The 27,440-nt window shown below is 39.0% G+C and overlaps 1 pseudogene across 2 annotated transcripts in view; it reads left to right on the top strand.

Moving 5' to 3' along the window:
- Positions 1–26,961, top strand: part of LOC145684806 (protein cornichon homolog 4 pseudogene) — a 32,517-nt pseudogene extending 5,556 nt beyond the window's left edge. The window contains exon 2 of one of the 2 annotated variants that reach the window (XR_014131401.1): positions 26,510–26,961. The product of XR_014131401.1 is annotated as a protein cornichon homolog 4 pseudogene, transcript variant X2 (transcript). The remainder of the gene's footprint in view (positions 1–26,509) is intronic. The other variant, XR_014131400.1, reaches the window with a different exon arrangement.
- Positions 26,962–27,440: the final 479 nt, after the last annotated feature.

The following is a 27,440-nucleotide window of genomic DNA, read 5'->3' as shown; positions in this document are numbered from 1 at the left end:
GTAAATGTATAAAATATATTTGGGAATATCTGGTCATTTGTGCTATTTTTTAAAGTCTAATTTGAAATAATAAACTGAAGCGATAAACAATGTAGTTTTATGTTGCAATTTATACCAAACAGTTCACTTGCTTGGTACCGAATTTTGGAAAATGTAATAAAGAACAAAATGGAAATATTCGGTGTACTTACCAATGCGAGTCTTCTCTTTCGATGGCATATCTATGAATTCAATACGGAATGCAACAAACTTTTTCCCATGCTTTTGTCTTTCTAATGCTTTTGCTATAGGAACCACTGCTGGAGTTCCGTACACTAGCTTGTGCCTGAATTTCTGCAATGAAAGCGTTTGTATCGAAAGCTTCCATTGAGCTCATCTTTCAGAATGAATATCTGGTTGTTGAAAAGATAAATTGTGATTCTGTGGTGCGTCTTCGACACACGAAATCGCGTTGTATGCGAAGGGCTTACAAAAAACCCTAGGTATCTATCAGAACCCGATCTTAATGAAACTTTGTATACATATAGAGAGAGTGCCGCGGGAAACTAGCACAGCCAAAATTGTAGCTGCAGTGTCCAAGACGTTGGGACACTAGAGCTCGAGAAAGTTTAAAAATTGAACGTCAGTACATTAAGGACATGGTGAGAAAATGCACGTTTTTCTTTAAAGCTGGTCATTTTAACGACACCAAATGAGTATACATGTATCTTTGTTTATTTGTATTCAACCTAAAATAAAAAGAAATGCATCTCGTTACTTGTAACAATATTCCAAATAAATACAGAATCCTAAGGTACTCACGCAACAATCTTTGTACAGGCAGTTTGGTTACGGGCATATAATCTGAAGTACTCATTAACTACCTCTATAAAAATTGTTGCGGAAGTACTGTAGGATTATGAAGCATGTATTTTTGGATAGAACACATATTAGTTCCTTAGTAAAGTCTTGTCTCGACTACGGTTGGAACAATAGTTTTGGAACTATGGACCTTTAAAGTTCATTTTTTCACGTTTTCGGCACCTTATAACTCCGAAAGGAAGCATTTGTGCACCCAGGTTGGTCTATACTTTACTTTTTGTCTTATCTTGGTGTCTCGAATCACCACCCAAACGTTGTCGGTGTTGTTTTGAAACACCATATATATATATATATATATATATATATATATATATATATATAAGTGTATGTGTGTGTGTGTCTGTCTGTCTGTCTGTCTACCCAGTTTTTTACAGCACGCTTCGCCACTTCTCTGTACTGAGACAAGGTAGATCAATCGAACTTACATAATTCTGTTTTCGACTTCTAGTTTCAACGGTGTCCTTGTTCGTTGAAATATTGTAGGTCTACTTGATTGTTATTCATTTTCCTCATTCAACTTTTCCTTTGGGGTCACCCTTGTGCCCCTATTACACTATATTCAATTGTGCAACAATGAAATCTACGGTAAAAAAAAAAAAAAAAGACATACCCTTTTACCCGACCTTCATCTGAAATTTTGTTCTCAAATTATGGTTGTTCTTGTATTTTTTCCGACAAATTTTCGGGTGGTCATAGAGCCGAAAGAATCATTTCTTCACAAAGGTTTCTCTATACCTTTTGTCTCATTTTGGTGACGAATCCAATCCCAAGCGTTGTCAACCGTGCAGATTAACATCCTATAATATGTATACCTGTAACACACACACACACACACACACACACACACACACACACACACACACACACACACACACACACACACACACACCAGAGCCGTAGGTAGAGATTTCGGTGCCCGGTGCGAAGTACAATTCAATAAATTCCTTCAGATTGGACCCATTTCATATAGCAATGGAATAAAAAAAAATCAGTGGTGGTGATCAGTCTGAAAAAGATGAAATTCGCTGGGTTACGTTTCGACCTTTTAAGCTTTATTCTACAACTTATTCAAGGTCGAAAATGTTATTATTTCCTTGTTTACCTTCGTTTTTAATATTCCCACGCAAAGAGTAACTTGCATGCTTCTCTACAACACTCTCATTTTCATACATTCGTTCTCACCACAACGATTGAGTGGAAAAGCGGGATTAACTAACCCAACTCATCATCATCAAAACGTCTACATGTATTTCATACTTAAAACTTTTTTTGATTTTGAACATGCACCTGCGTACACTATAAAGGCCAACATACACTAGCGTATTTTCGGCGCGTAATTTCGGTCCGTAAGTTGGTCCATACACCTAGCGTAAAAATAGGCGCGTAAAAGAAGAAGAAAAAGAAGCGGTCATTTTTCGCTCTTCCTTTTGCCTGTTGTTTGAGTACGCGGTCGTTTTCCAGTTTGCTCAAGTTGTTTGAACAGAACAGATCTATCTTTTAAGTGCAGGTTCTATAAACATTATGCTATTAAGGAAACGAATAAAAAGAAAGAACAAAACAATAGAAAGATTTGGACTAGGAAGTGATATTCAAATGTAGGGATACTTTTCATTTCTTTTTCATAGTATCGGAATGTGAAAATTCCCATAGAATGTTTTAACAAAGTTAAATCAGACATATTTAAAAAAAAAAAAAAAAAAGAAAGAAAGAAAGAAAGAAAGAAAAACAAAAGCTAAATGCATGATTTTGCGAAAGCAGTAATTCAATTTAATAAATTTTCTCGCTAAATTTGTTAGATTTCTCGAATAAATAAATAAATCTACCCTATGTGGCGTAACATATCTCATAGAACCAGGGCCTACCATCCAGCTTGTGCCACTCGTGTCTTTAGGGCAGGGTATGAATCCCGGGGCGGAATTTCCTTCTATTTTGTTTTAATCCCTTCCAAAAGCAACAAACTGAAACATGATTCCTCACAAAGCAACCAACTATTTCCTGTTAGGAACTATTTTATCCCCCTTCAAATATACACAACCTAATTCGCGCACTGCTTTTGGGTAATATTTGCTCAGCACATCTGCTGCTCTAGTAGAATCTAATCCTTAATGAAAGGGCCAAGAAAAAGAAGGAAAGTTAACCGTTTCCAAGTACAAACAAACGAAGGTTTAATTTCGAAGTGTGGCTTGACAAGTTATTTAAAAGTTACAAAAGTATATCTAGAATAATTAAAATTTAATATATAGAAAACGAATTAACACTTGATCTGAAGTACAACATAGCCAAATGAAAACAATATCAATTGTATTGTTGTACTTTACTAATTCACTCTCTTGTTTTCTTTCCCGATCTTTCAAGCACAGTATTTGTTCTAACAGTTACGATATTAATGCACCATGCTACATTACATTGGATAGTACATTTGCTCATAACAATAAGTTCCTTGGAAGTTAAAGTATCTTTTTAAAATAAAAAATACTTCACCTTAAAAACTACTAATTTTTAAATATATAAGTGCTTGTGTTATCCCTTATCCGTTTAGCAACCGTAGTATAGATTGCTGTATATTTAGAATAGTTCTCATTAGAGCCGTAGCTAGGGTGGGGGCGATTGCCCCGGGCGCTGATAGCAAGAGGGTACCGAACGAGCAACAAGAAAGAAAAAGTATTGGAAATGAATAAACGATGCGTCGCACAGTGCGTCGACCAATGGACAAAAATGAGAAAATAAACAATTTTCTTCGGACTTGAAAATAGCAGGGAACGAAGCACAAATGATTCACAAAACAGAAATCCCTAGCCACAAACCGATGACACCCGGTCAGCCTACAGAGGGCATGCGCAAAGTTACCACATTAGACCGGGCAGAGTCGAGATGACACTCTTATAGGTAACAATTCGCATGCACAACTACTATATTTGACCGACTCAGTCAATATCTCCACAGCGATTGCACTGGTGTTTCATACCAAAGCGAAAGATGAGACTTTTTGTCACTAGTGGGCAGTTATAGCACAGGTATGTTCTTTCCTTTACAACGAACGATTGGTAATCAATTTTTACTATTATATTTTGAATATCTAAAAAAAAAAAAAAAAAAAAAAAAAAGCCTAAACATGTCTTGAGATCTCTGCAGGAATATCATTCTTTAATGATTTCCTTTGGATTCAGCAATAGTGTGCGTGCAAGTGTGCGCAATTGTGACTATAATTAGTGAAATTGCAAAAGAAGACGCCATGAAAAACAAGGACATTTTTGAAAGATTGATAGCAACCACCAGTGCTAGTCGGAAGAAAACGGAATCTATGCAGTCTATTTGTAGTCGTTATAAACTTGAAGACGCCACAGAAGATGTGTAAAATAGTTTAGAGAAATTTAGTAAGTTATTAATATGACCCTGAGCAATAAATGCAGGATGTCGCACAGAGTTCGGGCAGTTTTCCTAGCTAAAAGTAAAGAGTAGTTTGATCGTGCGTGTGCACTTCCGGACTATTTAACAACAGTGATAACTGCTCGGTATCACAACAACGTGAAAACCGATGTAGCCTGTTCTACTCGCGGTAGACCGTAGCTTGTTCTACTCGCGGTCCGCGGATTGTTCAGTAAAAACAAAGAAAAGGTGCTTAGATCCTCTTGTAGCAACTAAATCGGCAGCAGAGCTTGCCTTTCCTGCCAAAGAAGAAGCAGCGAAATTAAATACACCTAGAAATGACGAATAGTTCAAAAGTTTGTCGGTTATGCGAAAGAAGCTTTAGAAGTTCTCCACAAAGTCTTCCGTCACACTAGGCTACATTATATACATAAAACCTCTCTTCGATACTTATTTACACCTGATGACGCATATGTTTATTCTAACTGACCCTATTGTCTCCTCCAAGATAGATTTACGCAAAGAAAAGGAGGACAGATACGGATCTGGAAAGTTATTTCAAAACTGATGCTGCTGATACAGTCCAGCTCCACAATTCTGTCGCTATGGAATTTGATAATTTTGACAGTGATGGTACTGACTGACTGATCTGAAGAAAACTTTATAACTGTTTCAGTCATTTCATGCACTGCTTTTCATTATATTTTAGTGTTATGTAGTTTTGAGTCGGGTTCGTGTTTACGAGTCCTGTAAACAGTAAATGTCTAACATAGTTTTTTTTTTTACGTCCCTGAACGGAATATTATTTTCTATATAAGTACAGTTGTCAAGTTCGATAACTTCAAGAACAACTTTCCTTCAGTCTAAGTGACCAAAGAATGCCTTGCAACACAATAAACATATGATAAAAGCTTCAGTATAATTTGTTTTATTTTTGTCCATTACTCTCATATGCTCGATGCACTGTGCGTCGCCCCGAAAAAGTATTGGCACCCTATTAAAGCAATATTGTTGTTGGTATGGAAAGAAATAGATTTGTTAAAAATTTTCTTGCTTGCTACGCTCGCAATCCAAACGTTTCAATAAGTCACAAGTTTTTACTTATCACTTTTAAAAAAGCTATTATATATGATTTCTTAATGACGGTGTGACATACATGCTGCCAAGTAATGACTTACAGTGTACACAAAAGCGTTTTCAAAATCAAAAACGGTCACAGTCATAAATACGTACGTATTCGGCGTTTTGATGATGAGTTTGGTTAGTTAATCACGTTTTTCTACCCAATTGTTTTAATCAAGACGGTGAGAATAAAGGTATGAAAAATGAAAGGAGTGAAGAGACACACACAAATTGCTCTTTGCTTGGGAATATTAAAAATGAAGGTAAACAAGGGGAATAATAACGTTCTTTAATTTGAAACAGTTGTAGAATAGTGGTTTAATGGGTCAGAACTTAACCCGACGAATTTCCTCTTTTTCAAAGACTGATCACTACCAGTGATTTTTTTTTATTTCATTGACATATGAAATGCTTTCAATTTAAAGGAATTTATTGGGATGATTCCTGCACTTTTCGCCTTTTCCCGTTTCGCCTTATGACCTCTAGCAATGGAATTTACATATAAAACCTATTATCACTTTCCATCTTCATGTAATGCGGAACGGGAAATCTCGATGTGAATTTTCCCGTTTCGCTTTACGAACTTTATGTTGGTATACTTGCAAGTGCATTCATAGATATAATTTAATTTGTTTATTCATATAACAAAATAAGTGCAGTAACTACAAGAAGTACAGAACACCTATACAAGATTGTATTTATCTTCGGTATATATGCAATGAGCAACAGCATAAGTATTGCATTAGAGAAATCTGTTCACTACTCATTCTACATTTCAAAGTACGCAGGCGAATGTGTAATTGTTTTCACTTCTACTTCTGGAGTCTTGCAGCATGCCCTGCTAAAAGCATGACCACCAAAGCTTCATTTTCTGATTACTCCTGCTTCAGTAACTCAATCAGCCTATATGTATACTGAGGTGATGATTCCCAGCACTTCTATTTAACTTTTAGTGCCAACCATCTATTCGATTTGTTGTCCTGTCCCCTTCATTGTCAAAATGGTTTCAAATATGTCCAAAATGGTTCCAAATAAATGATTATCAAAATGGTTCCAGAAATGAAGTAAATAAGTCGCTTAAAGAATTCTCAATTAAGCAATTACCAATAGAATAATTGAATTATAAACATAATGAGCTTAAGTAATGAAGACCATTGCGAATTGAATTTGATGATTGACAGCACATCGTCATACTATAAGGTATTTGAAACATCAGAAGCTGCTTTTTAAGAACGTAAAGCAGTGTATATTAACTCCCTAACAGCATAACAGCATAAAATAGATTTGAACCAAGCTTGCAAGGCAGAGGTCCAGACTTGTAAGAAGTCCCCCACCCTTATTACAAGGATATATTTGAAGTATCTTTTAGCCTACCCGCCATAACCATGGGACGTAAAATTTAAAGATCTCATTTCTTAGATTTATTAAACATTACAGCTTTGTGAATAAATAAATTAACAATAACATATAAAAAAACAGCGTTTTTGTACCTTATCTTTTCTCAGGGACCCCAAAGGCTTCTAGTATGTAAGATTTTTTTTTTTAATATGCCCTACCAAATATCAGTAACTTTTGTGAAAAAAAAATGCAATGTTGATAAACGTTGCTATGCTTTTTCCGTAATGCTTAAGAAACATTGTCTGCAATTGAAATAGGTTAACGATTGGGGATTATTTCAAAATTCAACTCCAATACTTTTACTTAAATGGCATAATTAACATTTAATACTAATTCCTAAGGTTTTTTTTTTTTTCAGTTTGCGACTTGTAGTATAGGAGAAACATTTGGTTTAAATAAAAAAAAAATAAATAAATCTACAAAAATATTTTTTTAAAAATCACGATTTTTTCCACCCTGCATAATTCACACGCATTTAGCATCTAGCATCTTGATTCTCCCTTCTGGAGAATAGACAAAAACGAAAATTTAGATAGTTCAACGACCGTCGGGAATTATCCTTTTTAGTTGAAGTGATGGTTGGAGCAATAAAACTTGTCAGTATTTCCGCTATTGTATTGTTGAATTCACAGAAACGTTCACAAATAAGCAGAACGTGATTCTACTGTCAACTGAAATCTGAGTGTGTGGTTATCTGGAGTGTTTCTGTCCTTTTTCAATTTACAACTTGAAAGGGTAGGGGGATTAGCGTCAGGGGACAGCCAGTAATACACCGCTAAAATGCCTCAGGGTTATATAGGAAGCGGCATGTTTTGTATATACAGTGAAACCTCTACTAACGGACACCTCTATAAAGCGGACACCTCCTTTAACGGACATATTTTGTAATCCCCAAACACTGTAATACGAAAAAACATATTGGGAAACCTCTCTAAAGCGGACACTCTCTAGTACGGATACGGACAGTCTCTTCTGTCTTTTATAGGTATTATTTACCTCCATATTACGGACACTTTCTCTAGAAATAAGTTGAAAAATATAGTAAAAATACATTTTTAGTAATTCATACATGTGTCACTAAGGAAGCATTGTGACAACATTTGCCCCCTCAACTGTCTGCTCAGCAACCCAGACGAAGCGTCTGTGTTTAACAACACTCTTATGTCTTTTGCTTGCATCCCACTCTCAACCAAGCTGTTTTAGACACAAAAGTGATAGACAGTTGCCCGCCGTTTGGGATGACACGTTACTCTACTGTCCCGTTGGAATCTCTAACCAACCAGAAGACAAGTTTAGTATTTTTCGCCCTCAGTTATGTATATTGTCTCAAAAAGAACACTTCAGGACTGCAATTACCTCACAAATTGAAGCGCCATACTGAAAACGTAGGAAGTACTGATAAGTGTAAAGTGCAGAGAAGTATAACATGTTATTTCCATGTTGTGCTTCGAACATAGAGTATTAGATGACAGAGAATAATGCAGATAATATTCGTAAATACGTGATTCATGCAAAAATATTTTTTTTTTTTTTTTTTTGTAATTCTATACTACTTTGTTCACTAATTTACATAAGAAAATATTGAAACCTCTTTAAGGCGGACACCTCTCTATAGCGGACAATTTTTGATTCCCCACTGCTGTCCGCTTTAGAGAGGTTTCACTGTACTTCTTAAAATGTTATCCATGCATAAAACATAAATTCGCCCTTCCTTCTTTCCAATGAAGAGAAACGAACCTTTTGCTGAAGAAAGATGTTCAGAGAAAAATGAAACGCTTGTTTCAAGTACGAAGTTCTTTATCAGTCTCAATGAACATAATTCTTTTAGTTTCTGAATGTGTTCAGCTTACAGGTTGTGATTAGTTCGAACCCTCCACGAAAATGCTAAAACCAATGACAAGTGCAAATATATATATGACAATTCTGTGGGTGAATCAAATAATGCAGACAAATGGGAAGATGATTGAGCTCCTTCGTGGTTAAGCGGTTAGCGTAAGCGCCTTTGGTGTAGGAGACCCGGGTTCGATTCCTGGCGGGAGCTCATGTGATTCGGATTTCAGATTCATCAGTAGGTCCATGTCTCATATAGCCTCGCTGCTGAACGGGATGTTAAACTCAAAATCAGCTCAGCTCAGCAAGTGGGAAAATAAGTTGAGTTGATTTTGAGTTTAACGTCCCGTTCAGCAGCGAGACTATATGAGACGTTAATGGGAAAATAAAGAAGTTTTGTTTGAAGATAACACTCTTGATGCAGCGCCGTCTACCACTTGTAAAATAGTCTTGAAGTGTTAATATTTGGTATGCGTGCGTGTGTATGTGTATGCACTTGTTTTGGAATATTTATATACACTCGTAAAACGGATGTGATGGCAGTCAAATTCACGTCGTCTTGGTAAGCCATTAAAAAAATTAGTAATATTAAATTAGATTATAGTTTAGTTTCCCTTTCAGAAGCAAAGCTGTATAAGACGTGAACTTACAGTTTAACCTGGGATATTGGTATTTATCAATTTATTTTATTATCTTTGTGACACAGCGTCATATTACCTTTGTACATGAATACAGTTAAAACACTTCATTAAAATAATGAAGATAAGTAGGGCAGGTCTTTAAAATTAGTTCAGGAATATAACTTGAAAATCTGGCATAATTCAATTCCAAGTTTGGCATCTTCGCAAGTCTCAAGTGTGGCAACCCTGCTCTTTTCTTTTCGCTTTTCTTTGAAATGCTGATGCCCATTTACATCTCTTGTAAAAACCAGCATACTATACTTGTAAGATTTCTCCTTGCGAGACGCCACAAAGCTAACTCAAAAAACATCCTGACCAAATGGGCTCTGTGTGTGTGTGTGTATGTTTGAAGAAAGAACAGCCAAGGCCTAATTGTGCAATTTGTCGCTGTGGTAAAACTCTTATTTCGCTAAACTTGACAAATAATATAATAAAATATAATGGTTTTCTAACAATGAGCACGGATTACAGAGAAAAGCTGTAAACTCTAAAATACCCCTATAGACTCTCCCGAAATTAAATGCATTAATCTTATTATTTTCAATTAGAAGTCATTTTCGCTTCTATGTTACTAGTGACGGAATTAGGTGCATTTCGCCAGCCCCCCCCCCCCACCTTGGAGTTTCGAAACAAAACCTATGCCAATCATTTGTGCTACGTTTGTGCCGGAATGTACCGCAAAAATTTTCGTTTGTACCACTTCCGATACAAAGTTATAATAGTTTTAAAGTGGGGGGCTGGGGAAACGGCAGCCCCCCCACCTTGGAATTTCAAAACGAAACCTATGGCAATCGTTTGTGCTACGTTTGTGCCGGAACGTACCGCAAAAATTTTCGTTTGTACCACTTCCGGTACGAAGTTATAAGAGTTTTCAAGTGGGGAGCTGGAGAACCGGAAACTCCTTACCTTGGAATTTCGAAACAAAACCTAAACCAATCGTTTGTGCTACGTTTGTGCCGAAATGTACCGCAAAATTTTTCGTTTGTACCACTTCCGGTACGAAGTTATAAGAGTTTTAAAGTGGGGAGCTGGAGAAACGGAAACTCCTTACCTTGGAATTTCGAAACAAAACCTATGCCAATCGTTTGTGCTACGTTTGTGCCGGGATGTACCGCAAAAATTTTCGTTTGTACCACTTCCGGTACGAAGTTATAAGGGTTTTAAAGTGGGGGGGCTGGAGAAACGGCAGCCCTCCCCACCTAGGAATTTTAAAACAAAACTTATGTAAATTGTTTGTGCTAGGTTTGTGCCTGAATGTACCGCAAAATTTTTCGTTTGTACCACTTCCGGTACGAAGTTATAAGGGTTTTAAAGTGGGGGCTGGAGAAACGGCAGCCACCCACCGAGGAATTTCAAAACAAAACCTATGCCAATCGTTTGTGCTACGTTTGTGCCGGAATGTACCGCAAAAATTTTCGTTTGTACCACTTCCGGTATGAAGTTATAAGGGTTTTAAAGTGGGGGGGCTGGAGAAACGGCAGACCCCCACCTAGGAATTTCAAAACAAAACCTATGCCAATCGTTTGTGCTACGTGTGTGCCGGAATGTACCGCAAAAATTTTCGTTTGTACCATTTCCGGTAGGAAGTTATAAGGGTTTTAAAGTGGGGGGCTTGGGAAACGGCAGCCCCCCACCTAGGAATTTCAAAACCAAACTTATGTCAATCGTCTGTGCTACGTTTGTGCCGGAATGTACCGCAAAAATTTTCGTTTGTACCACTTCGGGTACGAAGTTATAAGGGTTTTAAAGTGGGGGGCTGGAGAAACGGCAGCCCTCCCCACCTAGGAATTTCAAAACAAAACTTATGTAAATCGTTTGTGCTAGGTTTGTGCCTTAATGTACCGCAAAAATTTTCGTTTGTACCACTTCCGGTACGAAGTTATAAGGGTTTTTAAGTGGGGGGCTGGAGAAAGGGCAGCCACCCACCGAGAAATTTCAAAACAAAACCTATGCCAATCGTTTGTGCTACGTTTGTGCCGGAATGTGCCGCAAAAATTTTCGTTTGTACTACTTCCGGTTTGAAGTTATAAGAGTTTTAAAGTGGGCTTGGGAAAACGGCAGCCTCCTACTATTGAATTTCGAAACAAAACTTATGCCAATCGTTTGTGCGGGAATGTACCGCAAAAATTTTCGTTTGTACCGCTTCCGGTACGAAGTTATAAGGGTTTTAAAGTGGGGGGCCTGGAGAAACGGCAGCCTCCAAACTTGGAATTTCAAAACAAAACCTATGACAATCGTTTGTGCTACGTTTGTGCCGGAATTTACCGCAAAAATTTTCGTTTGTACCACTTCCTGTACGAAGTTATAAATGATTTAAAGTGGAGGCTGGAGAAACGGCAGCCTCCAACCTTGGAATTTCGAAACAAAACCTATGCCAATCGTTTGTTCTACGTGTGTGCCGGAATGTACCGCAAAAATTTTCGTTTGTACCACTTCCGGTAGGAAGTTATAAGGGTTTTAAAGTGGGGGGCTTGGGAAACGGCAGCCCCCCACCTAGGAATTTCAAAACAAAACTTATGTCAATTGTTTGTGCTACGTTTGTGCCGGAAGGTACCGCAAAAATTTTCGTTTATATCACTTCCGGTACGAAGTTATAAAGGTTTTAAAGTGGGGGGCTGGAGAAACGCCAGCCCTCCCCACCTAGGAATTTCAAAACAAAACTCATGTAAATCGTTTGTGCTAGGTTTGTGCCTGAATGTACAGCAAAAATTTTCGTTTGTACCACTTCCGGTACGAAGTTATAAGGGTTTTAAAGTGGGGGCTGGAGAAACGCCAGCCCCCCGACCTAGGAATTTCAAAACAAAACCTATGCCAATCGTTTGTGCTACGTTTGTGCCGGAATGAACCGCAAAAATTTTTGTTTGTTCCATTTCCGGTATGAAGTTATAAGAGTTTTAAAGTGGGGGCTGGGGAAACGGCAGCCCCCAACCTTTGAATTTCGTAACAAAACCTATGCCAATCGTTTGTGCCGGAATGTAACGCAAAAATTTATGTTTTTTTTTCATTTCCGGTATGAAGTTATAAGGCTTTTAAGTGGTGGCTGGGGAAACGGCAGCTCCCCCACCTAGGAATTTCAAAAGAAAACCTATGGCAATCGTTTGTGCTACGTTTGTGCCGGAATGTACCGCAAAAATTTTCGTTTGTGCCACTTCCGGTACGAAGTTATAAGGGTTTTAAAGTGGGGGGCTGGAGAAACGGCAGTCTCCAACCTTGGAATTTCGAAACAAAACCTATGCCAATCGTTTGTGCTACGTTTGTGCTGGAATGTACAGCAAAAATTTTCGTTTGTAACATTTCCGGTAGGAAGTTATAAGGGTTTTAAAGTGGGGGGCTTGGGAAACGGCAGCCCCCACCTAGGAATTTCAAAACAAAAGTTATGTCAATCGTTTGTGCAGAAAGGTACGGCAAAAATTTTCGTTTGTACCACTTCCGGTACGAAGTTATAAATGTTTTAAAATGGGGGGGCTGGAGAAACGCCAGCCCTCCCCACCTAGGAATTTCAAAAGAAAACCTATGCCAATCGTTTGTGCTACGTTTGTGCCTGGATGTACCGCAAAAATTTTCGTTTGTGCCACTTCCGGTACGAAGTTATAAGGGTTTTAAAGTGGGGGGCTGGAGAAACGGCAGTCTCCAACCTTGGAATTTCGAAACAAAACCTATGGCCAGGGGTGTAGCCAAGGGGGGGCCCATCGGGGCCGGGCCCCCCAAATGGTTTCCTGCCCCCCCCAAATGACCAGCATTTAAAACATCGTAGTAAAATTATCTCGCTTCATTCATTTAAAAGTAACAAAGTTTATTGACAATTAATAATTTATGGTAAAATAGTAAGGAGAAATATTGTTCTTTTCCATACCGATCGAAAAATAGTATAGTATCTCTTCCTTATACCGATCGAAAAATAGGATACTTTTTTTTGTGACAACAGATTACACAATTTACTGCGATTTATATTTGACAGTTTGAAGACAAACGTTTTAACAAGGTACCACAAATACAGCCATAAAACAAAGGTATTAAACTGATTTGTAACTACAGTATATTTTTATATGCTTTAACAAGTGTTTTAAAAGACATAGAGGATGGAAAATTTGGTGAGAAACAATGTTTTTATTCAATTTGGATTTCATTCGCTCTCTCTCTTATTTCTACTCAGTGTAATAAAATAATTGTGTTTTTTAGTCACGAATAATAAATATTTTTGTCAGGAAACCGTAAAGAAATTAAGTGAAATTTCAAAGAAAATCAATTTTGTGTAGATAGGTTCTGTATTCAAGGTCTTAAATTTAAATATAAAGGTAACCAAGAAAAGTTTTGTTGCTTTTTCACCCACCACCTTCGAACATTGATATGTCACCTAACCTGGAAGATCAAAAATAGTCCTCATCAGCATCGACGACCTTCTGAAAACGTTCTGGAAGGCCATGGAATCCATCGCGGTAGATCTTGCTGGGCCGTGAAACGAAGAAAGAATCACGTGCATTTTGGACTTTTACTAGGGATTTGAACTGGCGTCCTCTAAGGTGATTGTTCAAAGAATGGAACAGTTGATAATCGGACGGTGCAATACGCGGGGAATATAGTGGTTGCAATATTGTTTCCCATCCAAGCTGGAAAATGGTGTCCTGAGTCATCTTAGCCACGTGGGACTAAGCGCTGTCCCGTAAACGAGGACCCATTTGCAATTCAGAACCGATGCCTCCAGAGTTTTGAGTTTTTTCTTGAGCACAGCTCAACTACTGACACTATACAGTTGCATTGATACTCTTACCAGCTGGTAGCAGTTTCAGATGCACGATGCACCAAACACACAGAAGGACCTTATTCTGGTGCAGTGCTGGTTTCGGCTGTTTTGAAATCGGTTCATGGAATGCTAACCAATGATGAGGGCGCCGTGGAGCTTCGCATAGGACACTTTTTATTACATGTCAACGACTCCGAAATCACAGAAATGGCTCCGAAACAGTAAATAAACACAGGCGACTGCCGCGTTGCCTTCTGGCCCGGAGTCAAAATATGTGAGACCCATTGACCCAACTTGTAGTGCTTCACAAGTTGATGGATGTGCTACCGAATGGTTTCTCCACACACTGAATTGTATTCCCAGTTCCTCTTTGTACACGTGTTGGTCTTCTGGCACGTGGTGTTTTCGGGTGTTTCGCCATCGTCCTTAAACTTGTTAAACCATCGCTGCAATGTCCGCGTCGTCACGACACCCTCACCAAAGGCCTGGAATATCTTCTGTCCCGCTACAGCGGCGTTTGACCTCCATTTGAACTCGTTTAGCATACATGCTCTTATGACGCTCTGTGGATGTCCCATGTTCAATCTGTCTTTACGCAGTTCACGGTGTGTCTGAATGCCACAACCAGGTGGTATGTTGGATATACCCACACCAACAACTGACGTTCGCCTTATCTCCACTCGCATTCAACTCACGGTGTGAGGTCCAATTGAACACAGACCTCCACGAAAAGGAACAGAACTTTCTTGGTGACCTTTATAGTTATGCACAAAAGTATAGCGTTTGGTCCCGGGCAGTAGTTCTTGATTAAGCATAATAAAAACTATCTTGAATATTATTTATGGATAATAATAATAATAATAATAATAATAATAATAATAATAATAATAATAATAATAATAATAATAATAATAATAATAAGAAGAAGAAGAAGAAGAAGAAGAAGAAGCTAAAATAGTGTTTTTAGTTTTCCAGAAGAAAACCAAAATTTTCCTTTATTTCAGGCCTCAAAAACACTAGCAGCAACACTTTTTTTGGCTTTGTACATTGTAGCTGGCCCCCCCTCAAAAACGACGCCCCCCCCTACACAAACCTGCTGGCTACACCCCTGCCTATGGCAATCGTTTGTGCTACGTTTGTGCTGGAATGTACAGCAAAAATTTTCGTTTGTACCATTTCCGGTAGGAAGTTATAAGGGTTTTAAAGTGGGGGGCTTGGGAAACGGCAGCCCCCCACCCAGGAATTTCAAAACAAAACTTATGTCAATCGTCTGTGCTACGTTTGTGCCTGGATGTACCGCAAAAATTTTCGTTTGTACCACTTCGGGTACGAAGTTATAAGGGTTTTAAAGTGGGGGGCTGGGGAAACGGCAGCCCTCCCCACCTAGGAATTTCAAAACAAAACTTATGTAAATCGTTTGTGCTAGGTTTGTGCCTGAATGTACCGCAAAAATTTTCGTTTGTACCACTTCCGGTACGAAGTTATAAGGGTTTTTAAGTGGGGGGCTGGAGAAAGGGCAGCCACCCACCGAGGAATTTCAAAACAAAACCTATGCCAATCGTTTGTGCTACGTTTGTGCCGGAATGTGCCGCAAAAATTTTCGTTTGTACCACTTCCGGTTTGAAGTTATAAGAGTTTTAAAGTGGGCTTGGGAAAACGGCAGCCTCCTACTTTTGAATTTCGAAACAAAACTTATGCCAATCGTTTGTGCGGGAATGTACCGCAAAAATTTTCGTTTGTACCGCTTCCGGTACGAAGTTATAAGGGTTTTAAAGTGGGGGGGCTGGAGAAACGGCAGCCTCCAAACTTGGAATTTCAAAACAAAACCTATGACAATCGTTTGTGCTACGTTTGTGACGGAATTTACCGCAAAAATTTTCGTTTGTACCACTTCCTGTACGAAGTTATAAATGATTTAAAGTGGGGGCTGGAGAAACGGCAGCCTCCAACCTTGGAATTTCGAAACAAAACCTATGCCAATCGTTTGTTCTACGTGTGTGCCGGAATGTACCGCAAAATTTTTCGTTTGTACCACTTCCGGTAGGAAGTTATAAGGGTTTTTACGTGGGGGGCTTGGGAAACGACAGCCCCCCACCTAGGAATTTCAAAACAAAACTTATGTCAATCGTTTGTGCTACGTTTGTGCCGGAAGGTACCGCAAAAAGTTTCGTTTATATCACTTCCGGTACGAAGTTATAAAGGTTTTAAAGTGGGGGGCTGGAGAAACGCCAGCCCTCCCCACCTAGGAATTTCAAAACAAAACTCATGTAAATCGTTTGTGCTAGGTTTGTGCCTGAATGTACAGCAAAAATTTTCGTTTGTACCACTTCCGGTACGAAGTTATAAGGGTTTTAAAGTGGGGGCTGGAGAAACGCCAGCCCCCCGACCTAGGAATTTTAAAACAAAACCTATGCCAATCGTTTGTGCTACGTTTGTGCCGGAATGAACCGCAAAAATTTTTGTTTGTTCCATTTCCGGTATGAAGTTATAAGAGTTTTAAAGTGGGGGCTGGGGAAACGGCAGCCTCCAACCTTTGAATTTCGTAACAAAACCTATGCCAATCGTTTGTGCCGGAATGTACCGCAAAATTTTATGTTTTTTTCCATTTCCGGTATAAAGTTATAAGGATTTTAAGTGGTGGCTGGGGAAACGGCAGCTCCCCCACCTAGGAATTTCAAAAGAAAACCTATGGCAATCGTTTGTGCTACGTTTGTGCCGGAATGTACCGCAAAAATTTTCGTTTGTACCACTTCCGGTACGAAGTTATAAGGGTTTTAAAGTGGGGGCTGGAGAAACGGCAGTCTCCAACCTTGGAATTTCGAAACAAAACCTATGGCAATCGTTTGTGCTACGTTTGTGCTGGAATGTACAGCAAAAATTTTCGTTTGTAACATTTCCGGTAGGAAGTTATAAGGGTTTTAAAGTGAGGAGCTTGGGAAACGGCAGCTCCCCACCTAGGAATTTCAAAACAAAAGTTATGTCAATCGTTTGTGCAGGAAGGTACGGCAAAAATTTTCGTTTGTACCACTTAAGATACAAAGTTATAAATGTTTTAAAATGGGGGGGGGGCTGGAGAAACGCCAGCCCTCCCCACCTAGGAATTTCAAAAGAAAACCTATGCCAATCGTTTGTGCTACGTTTGTGCCGGAATGTACCGCAAAAATTTTCGTTTGTGCCACTTCCGGTACGAAGTTATAAGGGTTTTAAAGTGGGGGGCTGGAGAAACGGCAGTCTCAAACCTTGGAATTTCAAAACAAAACCTATGTCAATCGTTTCTGCTACGTTTGTGCCGGAATGTACCGCAAAAGTTTTCGTTTGTACCACTTCCGGTACGAAATTACAAGGGTTTTAAAGTGGGAGCGCTGAAGAAACGGCAGCCTCCAACCTTGGAATTTCGAAACAAAAACTATGCCAATCGTTTGTGCTACGTGTGTGCCGGAATGTACCGCAAAAATTGTCGTTTGTACCACTTCCGGTACGAAGTTATAAGGGTTTCAAAGTGGGGGGCTAGAGAAACGGCAGTCTCCAACCTTGGAATTTCGAAACAAAACCTATGCCAATTGTTTGTGCTACGTTTGTGCCGGAATGTACAGCAAAATTTTTGTTTGTACCACTTCCGGTACGAAGTTATGAGTTTTAAAATGGGGAGCTGGAGAAACGGAAACTCCTTACCTTGGAATTTCGAAACAAAGCCTATGCCAATCGTTTGTGCCGGAATGTACCGCAAAAATTTATGTTTTTTTCCATTTCCGGTATGAAGTTATAAGGCTTTTAAGTGGTGGCTGGGGAAACGGCAGCTCCCCCACCTAGGAATTTCAAAAGAAAACCTATGGCAATCGTTTGTGCTACGTTTGTGCCGGAATGTACCGCAAAAATTTTCGTTTGTGCCACTTCCGGTACGAAGTTATAAGGGTTTTAAAGTGGGGGGCTGGAGAAACGGCAGTCTCCAACCTTGGAATTTCGAAACAAAACCTATGGCAATCGTTTGTGCTACGTTTGTGCTGGAATGTCCAGCAAAAATTTTCGTTTGTAACATTTCCGGTAGGAAGTTATAAGGGTTTTAAAGTGGGGGCTGGGGAAACGGCAGCTCCCCCACCTAGGAATTTCAAAAGAAAACCTATAGCAATCGTTTGTGCTGGAATGTACAGCAAAAATTTTCGTTTGTACCACTTCCGGTACGAAGTTATAGGGGTTTTAAAGTGGGGGCTGGAGAAACGGCAGCCCCCCCCCGTAGGAATTTCAAAAGAAAACCTATGTCAATCGTTTCTGCTACGTTTGTGCCGGAATGTACCGCAAAAGTTTTCGTTTGTACCACTTCCGGTACGAAATTACAAGGGTTTTAAAGTGGGAGCGCTGAAGAAACGGCAGCCTCCAACCTTGGAATTTCGAAACAAAAACTATACTAATCGTTTGTGCTACGTGTGTGCCGGAATGTACCGCAAAAATTGTCGTTTGTACCACTTCCGGTACGAAGTTATAAGGGTATCAAAGTGGGGGGCTAGAGAAACGGCAGTCTCCAACCTTGGATTTTCGAAACAAAACTTATGTCAATTGTTTGTGCTACGTTTGTGCCGGAATGTACAGCAAAATTTTTGTTTGTACCACTTCCGGTACGAAGTTATGAGTTTTAAAATGGGAAGCTGGAGAAACGGAAACTCCTTACCTTGGAATTTCGAAACAAAGCCTATGCCAATCGTTTGTGCTACGTTTGTGCCGGAATGTACCGCAAAAATTTTCGTTTGTACCACTTCTGGTACGAAGTTATAAGGGTTTTAAAGTGGGGGCTGGAGAAACGGCAGCCCTCCCCACCTAGGTATTTCAAAACCAAACTTATGTTAATCGTTTGTGCTAGGTTTGTGCCTGAATGTACCGCAAAAATTTTCGTTTGTACCATTTCCGGTACGAAGTTATAAGAGTTTTAAAGTGGGGGCTGGGAAAACGGCAGCCTCCAACCTTTGAATTTCGTAACAAAACATATGCCAATCGTTTGTGCTACGTTTGTGCCGGAATGTACCGCAAAAATTTTCGTTTGTACCACTTCCGGTACGAAGTTATAAGGGTTTTAAAGTGGGGGGCTGGAGAAACGGCAGCCGCCAGCCTTGGAATTTCGAAACAAAACCTATGCCAATCGTTTGTGCTACGTTTGTGCCGGAATGCTGCGCAAAAATTTTCGTTTGTACCACTTCCGGTACGAAGTTATATGAGTTTTCAAGAGGGGCTGTGGAAACGGCAGCCCCGCACCCAGGAATTTCGAAATGAAACCTATACCCACTGTTTGCACTACTTTTGAACAGGAACATATCGCTAAACTCTTCACTGTACCACTTCCGGTACAAAATTACGAGAGTTTCAAACTACGGGGCTGCCGTTTTCATACCGCCTCGGAATTTCGAAACGACACCTATACAAATCGTTTAACAACATTTGTATCGGAATGTATCGCAAACATTTTTGTTTGTATCACTTCCAGTACAAAAGTATGACAGTTTTTACTAGGGGGCTGCCGTTTCCAGAACCCTCCACCTTGGAATTTCGAGATAAGACTCTGTCAATCGTTTGTGGTACTTTTTTACCGGAATGTACCGCAAAAAAATTACGTGCCTGAAGTTGGCTTCCACCTCTCCCAAATACACCAAACGTTGCATATCGTTAATGCATCTTTAGTGCACGTTAGTGCATTTTGAACTAATGTTAGTGCTATCAGCGTTTACTAGATATTGAAGATTTTGGTGGGGGACCAACTTCATATAAAGTTAGACCCTCCACCCATCTTTATGCAGACAGATTTTCACAAAACTTAGCGCATCGTTAGTGCACTTAAAGCACTAAGCACTAACGTTAGTGCTACCATATTTTGGGATTTATTCAAGATTTTTGGTGGGGGGCCAACTTCAGAAATATCAAATTCTATACAAATAGAGGTAGAAGCATGGGGTTAACGGCAATCGTTAGTGCATTGTTAGTGCACATAAAAGCACTACGCATTAACGTTAGTGCAACTATATTTTGGGATTTATTCAAGATTTTTGTTGGAGGGGCCAACTTCAGAAATATCAAATTCTATACAAATAGAGGTAGAAACATAGTGTTAACGGCAATCGTTAGTGCATCGTTAGTGTACTTAAACGCACTAAGGACTAATATCAGTTCTACAATATTTTGGTATTTATTCAAGATTTTTGGTTAGGAGTCAACGTCAGAAATATCAAATTCTATACAATTGATGTATAAATATGGGGTTAACGGCAATCGTTAGTGCATTGTTAGTGCACTTAAACGCAATAAGCACTAACGTTAGTGCTACTATATTTTGGGATTTATTCAAGATCTTTGGTGGGGGGCCAACTTCATAAATATCAAATTTTATACAAATAGAGGTAGAAACATGGAGTTAACGGCAATCGTTAGAGCGTGATTAGTGCACTTAAATGCACTAAGCACTAACGTTAGTGTTACCACATTTGGAGATTTATTCAAAATTTTTGGTGGGGGCCAACTTCAGAAATATCAAATTCCATACAAAGTGTCAGTATTTTCAGGAAGCAGTAACGAATGCACTAAATACTTTGTTAGTGCTTGAAGAGGGCGCAAATTCACGCTGACCACCAAAGATATTTTACTTTTAGCACCTACACTAATTAAGCACTTAATTAGTGTAGGTGCTACAAGTAAAATATCTTTGGTGGTCAGCGTGAATTTGCGCCCTCTTCAAGCACTAACAAAGTAATTAGTGCAGTCGTTACTGCTTCCTGAAAATACTGACGTTAGGGGTTGGTGCACGAAGAAGCACTAACGATGCACTAAAGATTGTACTAGAAATGATCATTAGTGCTTTTTAATTTGGCAGAAATTTGACACAGTGAAAAACTCCCCTTAAATTTCTTATGTGAGTTTCCTGAGATGTAACTGGCCATAACTACACTAATAGTGAAGCACTAACGAAAACGGCTCTAATTTTTTCGTTATTGGTTGAAGTGGGGCGCCAAGTTCATGAAAGCTTCCAAAGGTTTTTTTTACTTGTAGGACCTACATTAATGAAGAACTAACGTTAGGTGTTAATGCACTAAGAAGCACTAACGATTTCAGTAGAAGAGGTCATTAGTGTTTTTGATTTTGGCGGAAATTTGACGCAATGAAAAATTCCACATGAATCTCTTATGGGATTTTTGTGGCATATAATTGGCCATATCTACATCAATAGTTAAGCATTAACGGAACTATGAGTGTTTTGCAGAAGCGCTAACGATACATTAACGAATGGACTTATTTTTCGTTACTGCTTGAAGTGGGAACCAAGTTCACGCTGGCCCGCAAAGGTTTCTTACTTGTAGCACCTACACTAATGAAGCACGAAACTTAGGTGTTGGTGCACTAGGAAGCACTAATGTTACAAGGAAAGAAAACTTTCGAAATTATCGTGAACTTAGCCCCCACTACAAGCACTAACGAAAAAATTAGTTTTATACGTTAGTGCATTGTTAGTACTTCTAGAAGATACAAGTAGTTTCGTTAGTGTTTCACCATTAGTGTAGAAATGGCCAATTATAAGTCTCAAAACTCCCATAAGAAACACATGGAGAATTATTCATTGTATCAAATTCCCATCACATTCAAAAGCACTAATTACCTCTGTTAGTGCAATTGTTAGTGCATCGTAATTGCTTCTTAGAGCACTAACACCTAACGTTAGTGCTTCATTAGTGATGTTACAAGTAAAAAACCCTATGGGGAAGTCAGCGTGAATTTCGCACCGACACTTTAAGCACTAACGGAACAAATAGTGCAATTCGTTAGTGCTTCTATAAAGCACTAACTATTTCGTTAGTGCTTCACTATTAGTGTAGTTATGGCCAATTACATATCACGAGACTCACAAGAAATTTAGGCAAATTTTTCATTGAATCAAATTTCCGCCAAATTCAAAATCACTAATGATCACTTCTAGAGCGATCGTTAGTGCATTGTTAGTGCTTCTTAGCGCATCTACACCTAAGGTTAATGCTTCATTAGTAAATGTGCTACAATTAAAATACCTTTTGAGGCCAGAGTGAACTTAGCGCCCCCACTTCAAGCACTAACTAAAAACTTAGTGCCATTCGTTAGTGCGTTGGTAGTGCTTCTGGAAAACACTAACAGTTTAGTTAGAACTTCAATATTAGTTTAGTTATGGCCAATTACATGTAACGAAACACATAATAAATTTATGGGAAATTTTTCATTGCATCAAATTTCCGTCAAATTCAAAAATACTAATGACCTCTTCTAGTGCAATCGTTAGTGCATCGTTAGTGCTTCTAGAAAACACTAACAGTTTCGTTTGTCCTTCAATATTAGTGTAGTTATGGACAATTACATGTCACGAAACTCCTATAAGACATTTATTAGGAATTTTTAATTGCATCAAATTTCCGCCAAATTCAAAAACACTAATGATATCTTTTAGTGCAATTGTTAGTGGTTCTTAGTGCACAAACCCAAAACGTTAGTACTTCATTAGTGTAGGTGCTACAGGTACAATATCTTTGGAGGGCACGATGAACTTGCGTCAACTTCAAGCACTAACAAAAAAATTGATGCCATTCATTAGTGTATCGTTAGTGCTTCTAGAAAGCACTATATGTTTGTATGGACTTTGATATTTCTGAAGTTGGCCCCACCAAAAATCTTGAATAAATCCCAAAATATGGTAATGCTAACCTTAATGCTTAGTGCATTTAAATGCACTAACGATGCAATAACGATTGTCTTTAACTGCATGTTTCTACCTCTATTTGTATAGAATTTGATATTTCTGAAGTTGGCTCCCATCTGAAATCTTGAATAAATCCCAAAATATGGTAGCACTAACGTCAGTGTTTAGTATTTTAATTGCACTAACGATGCACTAACGATTGCCGTTAACTCTATGTTCCTATCTCTATTTGTATAGAATTTGATATATCTGAAGTTGACCACCCCACCAAATTTTTTGAATAAATCTCAAAATATGGTAGCACTAACGTTAGTGCTTAGTGCGTTTAAGTGCACTAATGATGCACTAATGATTGCCGTTAACACTATGTTTCTACCTCTATTGTATAGAATTTGATATTATTGAAGTTGCCCCCCCCCCACCAAAAATCTTGAATAAATCCCAAAATATGATAGCACTACCGTTAGTGCTTAGTGCTTTTAAGTGCACTAACGATTGCCGTTAACTCTATGTTTCTATCTCTATTTGTATAGAATTTGATGTTCCTGAAGTTTGCCCCCTCCCACTTTAAAACTATTATAACTTCGTACCGGAAGTGGTACAAACGAAAATTTTTGCGGTACATTCCGGCACAAACGATTGGCATAGGTTTTGTTTTGAAATTCCAAGGTAGGGGGTTGCCGTTTCTCCAGCCCCCACATTAAAACTCTTATAACTTCAAACCGGAAGTGGTACAAACGAAAAATTTTGCGGTACATTCCGGCATTAACGTAGCACAAACGATTGGCATAGGTTTTGTTTTGAAATTCCAAGGTTGGAGTCTGCCATTTCTCCAGCCCCTCACTTTAAAACCCTTATAACTTCGTACCGGAAGTGGTACAAACGAAAATTTTCCCGGTACATTCCGGCACAAATGTAGCACAAACGATTGGCATAGGTTTCGTTTCGAAATTCCAAGGTGGAAGCTGCCGTTTCCTCAGCCCCTCCACTTTAAAACTCTTATAATTTCGTACCGGAAGTGGTACAAACGAAAATTTTTGCGGTACATTCCGGCACAAACGTAGCACAAACGATTAGCATAGGTTTTGTATTGAAATTCCTGGGTGGGGGGCTGACGTTTTCCCAGCCCCCACTTTAAAACTCTTGTAACTTCGTACCGGAAGTGGTACAAATGAAAATTTTTGCGGTACATTCCGGCACAAACGATTGGCATAGGTTTTGTTTTGAAATTCCAAGGTAGGGGGTTGCCGTTTCTCCAGCCCCCACATTAAAACTCTTATAACTTCAAACCGGAAGTGGTACAAACGAAAAATTTTGCGGTACATTCCGGCATTAACGTAGCACAAACGATTGGCATAGGTTTTGTTTTGAAATTCCAAGGTTGGAGTCTGCCATTTCTCCAGCCCCTCACTTTAAAACCCTTATAACTTCGTACCGGAAGTGGTACAAACGAAAATTTTTGCGGTACATTCCGGCACAAACGTAGAACAAACGATTGGCATAGATTTAGGTTTGAAATTCCTAAGTGGGAGGCTGCCGTTTCTGCAGCCCCCGACTTTAAAACCCTTATAACTTCGTACCGGAAGTGGTACAAAGAAAAATTTTTGCGGTACATTTCGGCACAAACGTAGCACAAACGATTGGCATAGGTTTAGGTTTGAAATTCCTAAGTGGGAGGCTGCCGTTTCCCCAGCCCCCCACTTTAAAACCCTTATAACTTCGTACCGGAAGTGGTACAAACGAAAATTTTTGCGGTACATTCCGGCACAAACGTAGCCCAAACGATTGGCATAGGTTTCGTTTTGAAATTCCAAGGTGGGGGGGCTGTCGTTTCCCCAGCCCCCCACTTTAAAACTCTTATAACTTTGTATCTTAAGTGGTACAAACGAAAATTTTGCGGTACATTCCGGCACAAACGTAGCACAAACGATTGGCATAGGTTTTGTTTCGAAACTCCAAGGTGGGGGGGCTGGCGAAATGCACCTGACGGAATTCTTCTTCTTTATAACTTTGTAGTCAATAAAATAATAATAATAATAATAATAAATTCATAGAAGAAATCCAATAAATACGAAAGTAATTCACAATTTCCTTCGTAATGAATGGAATTGTCAAGTACTTTCGTACTTATTGGACTTCCTTTATGAATATATAATTAGTCATTATAGTGTATAAAATGATCTACAAAATTTACAAATTGCGAAAAAAAATTGAAACTTATATCGCAATTTGCTACGTAATATAAAAATGATTTTAAAAACGCTTATAAATACGGTATGTAAAGGTTATATATGTATATAACCTCGAACAGCGTTTTCTCGAGACGAGTCGAAACAGTCTTAAATCTCGACTCGTAACTCGAGCCGATGGCTCATCCCAATCGAGTCAGCTTGAGCCGGTGGCTCACCTGAGCAGAACCGAATCGGGTTGATGGCTTACCCTAACCGACACCACTGGAGCCATCGGCTCAGTTGAGCCGAGTCGAGCCGAGCCGATGGACTCGTCTCAACCGAGCCCTCTCGAGCCGAAGGCTCACCTGAACAGAGTCAAACTGAGTCGGTGGCTCATCTCAACCGAGCTGGCTCGAGCTATCTCCTTACTTGAGTCAAGTCGATGGCTCATCGCAACCGAACCAGATCAAGCTGTCGGCTAAATTGAGTCGAGCCGATGTCTTATCCCAACCGAGCTGGCTCGAGCTGTTCACTCAGTTGAACCGAGTCGAGCCGGTTAACATCACTTACCCCGGAATGGGCTTCTGCTTGGGCTCAAAACTTCGACCGTGCAGGTCTGAGCCTTGATGGTAAGAACTACAGTATATACTTTATTGATGCTCACCATATTTCAAGCTGTCTCGTTATAAAATCTATTGTCTCGTTATCGAGACGAGACGAGATGCGAGCAATGTCCCCTCTCGTGAGCAACACTAAAAGTATTCCACATTAGTGCTTACAGCTTTCGTTTTCCAGTCTAATCACTCAATCAGGCCATGATTTCAAAACGAGCTAAAACGAGTTGAACGAGCGAGCCATTTATCAAACTCGACTCGATTCGAAACTCGACCTCAAAACAGCGACTCGACTCGAAAAAATTACCTTTGGCTCGACTCGTGCCCATCCCTAGTCTCAAACAATTCGAGAGTCTCAAACATTTCGAGAGTTTCGAAAGTTCGATAAAATTAAAATTCTTTATCGACGAAACGGTTTTGAAATTTTATCGAATCGATTATCGGAGTAACCCTACTCAGTTGTGTCATTTCCAAGGGCCAAAAGAATGCCAGTAAAACTATAATACTGTAACTGTTTAGCCAATATATTCACCGTCTGTAACCACACACTTTTCGCGTTCCTCAGACAACGATTAAAGCCACTAGTGCATTAACTAGTCTGGTGCATTAAATAGTGGTATGGTGCATTAACTAGTCTGTATTAATAGGAACACTTTTCCGAGGGTCTGCTTCCACGTGTTCCTGAGGAGCTCACCCAAACATAATCTTGGTCGATGTCTACGGGGTTCATTTTGCAATACAGGACTGAAATTTAACAAACCAACGCAAACCTGACCGAAATGTACTGTTAATGTTTCTTATGGCTTGCCGAGCCTTGACCCAGTTTGAATGTTCCAGAAATCACTCGCAATTATATGTTCTCCAAGCTGTATAGTTTGACACTAGACGTAAAAACCGATTTTTTAATCGTACCAATCAAATATTAGAACGTTGTATTGTCTACAGCGCGTGTATATATATTACAAAAGAATGTTGATAACATTTTATAGTCTTAAATGTCAGTAATACATGATTTCTTTTATTATTATTTTCAGGCACTTCTGGTTGAAAAAACCCCATGGATTTCAAGATGAATAAAGATTAGAACTAAAATTGGCAACTGAATAGCAGAAATTGTTGACAAATTATTGACAGTTCTAATGGCACATGTTGTTGAGCCATGAAATGCAATAACAGAACGTTATCAGTACTGCTTGTTAGTTCAAATGAAATACGAAAATGACTAGTGTGTCTAAAATATTACACTCTTTTTAAGTGCGATATTTCCGAAATCTTCATCATCTATAGTGCTAGAGAGGAATAATATTGTTCAGTTGTTCAATATTCCTAACTTTACTTGAACCTGTGATATTGTTATGTAGTCTTGTAATCGTTTATAAATATTGGTTTTCAAAAAATAATCTAAGTTTTTTATTGTTTGGAATGTGTATCTGGATTGTTTACTTTTTTATATAATGTAACTCTTAAGAATAAAATACTGATTTCACATTTAAAAAATACACAATAACTTATGACGCAAATTAGGGTTAGGCGTTGTACCTTTGAAACAATGTACCTTAGAACACCTGTGCTTTTCTCGAATTCAGAGCTATCTAGGTGCAGTGATTAAAATTCATTTGAAAGATTAAATGACAAAAAAAAAAAAAAAAAAGGCAACACAAACGCGTTTGGCTGTTGTTTACTGAATGTTGTGCCGAGTAATGTTCCTTTTAATTTTTTCACCCGCAAAACGAAGATTTTTTTTAGTTACCTTTTGAGTTTTGTGCTCTTTGGTTTTCGCAACTTGTGATATTTATTTGTCCAAACTTGGGGTTAGAGACCTGCACGGGCCGGGCTTGGGCGGGCCGACTCTGTTATTTCTTTGGGCCGGGCCGGACTTGGGCTGGCCGACACTGATTTCTCTTCAGGTCGGGCCGGGCTGGGGCCGATCAATTGCAATTCTTTAATAATTATTGACTTTCGTTA

This window comes from Thermobia domestica, chromosome 5 (genome assembly GCF_964235325.1).
Source record: "Thermobia domestica chromosome 5, izTheDome1.hap1.1, whole genome shotgun sequence".
Lineage (NCBI taxonomy): Eukaryota > Metazoa > Arthropoda > Insecta > Zygentoma > Lepismatidae > Thermobia > Thermobia domestica.
The sequence above is the reverse complement of the archived record's forward strand: the minus strand, read 5'-3'. Positions and strand labels throughout refer to the sequence as shown.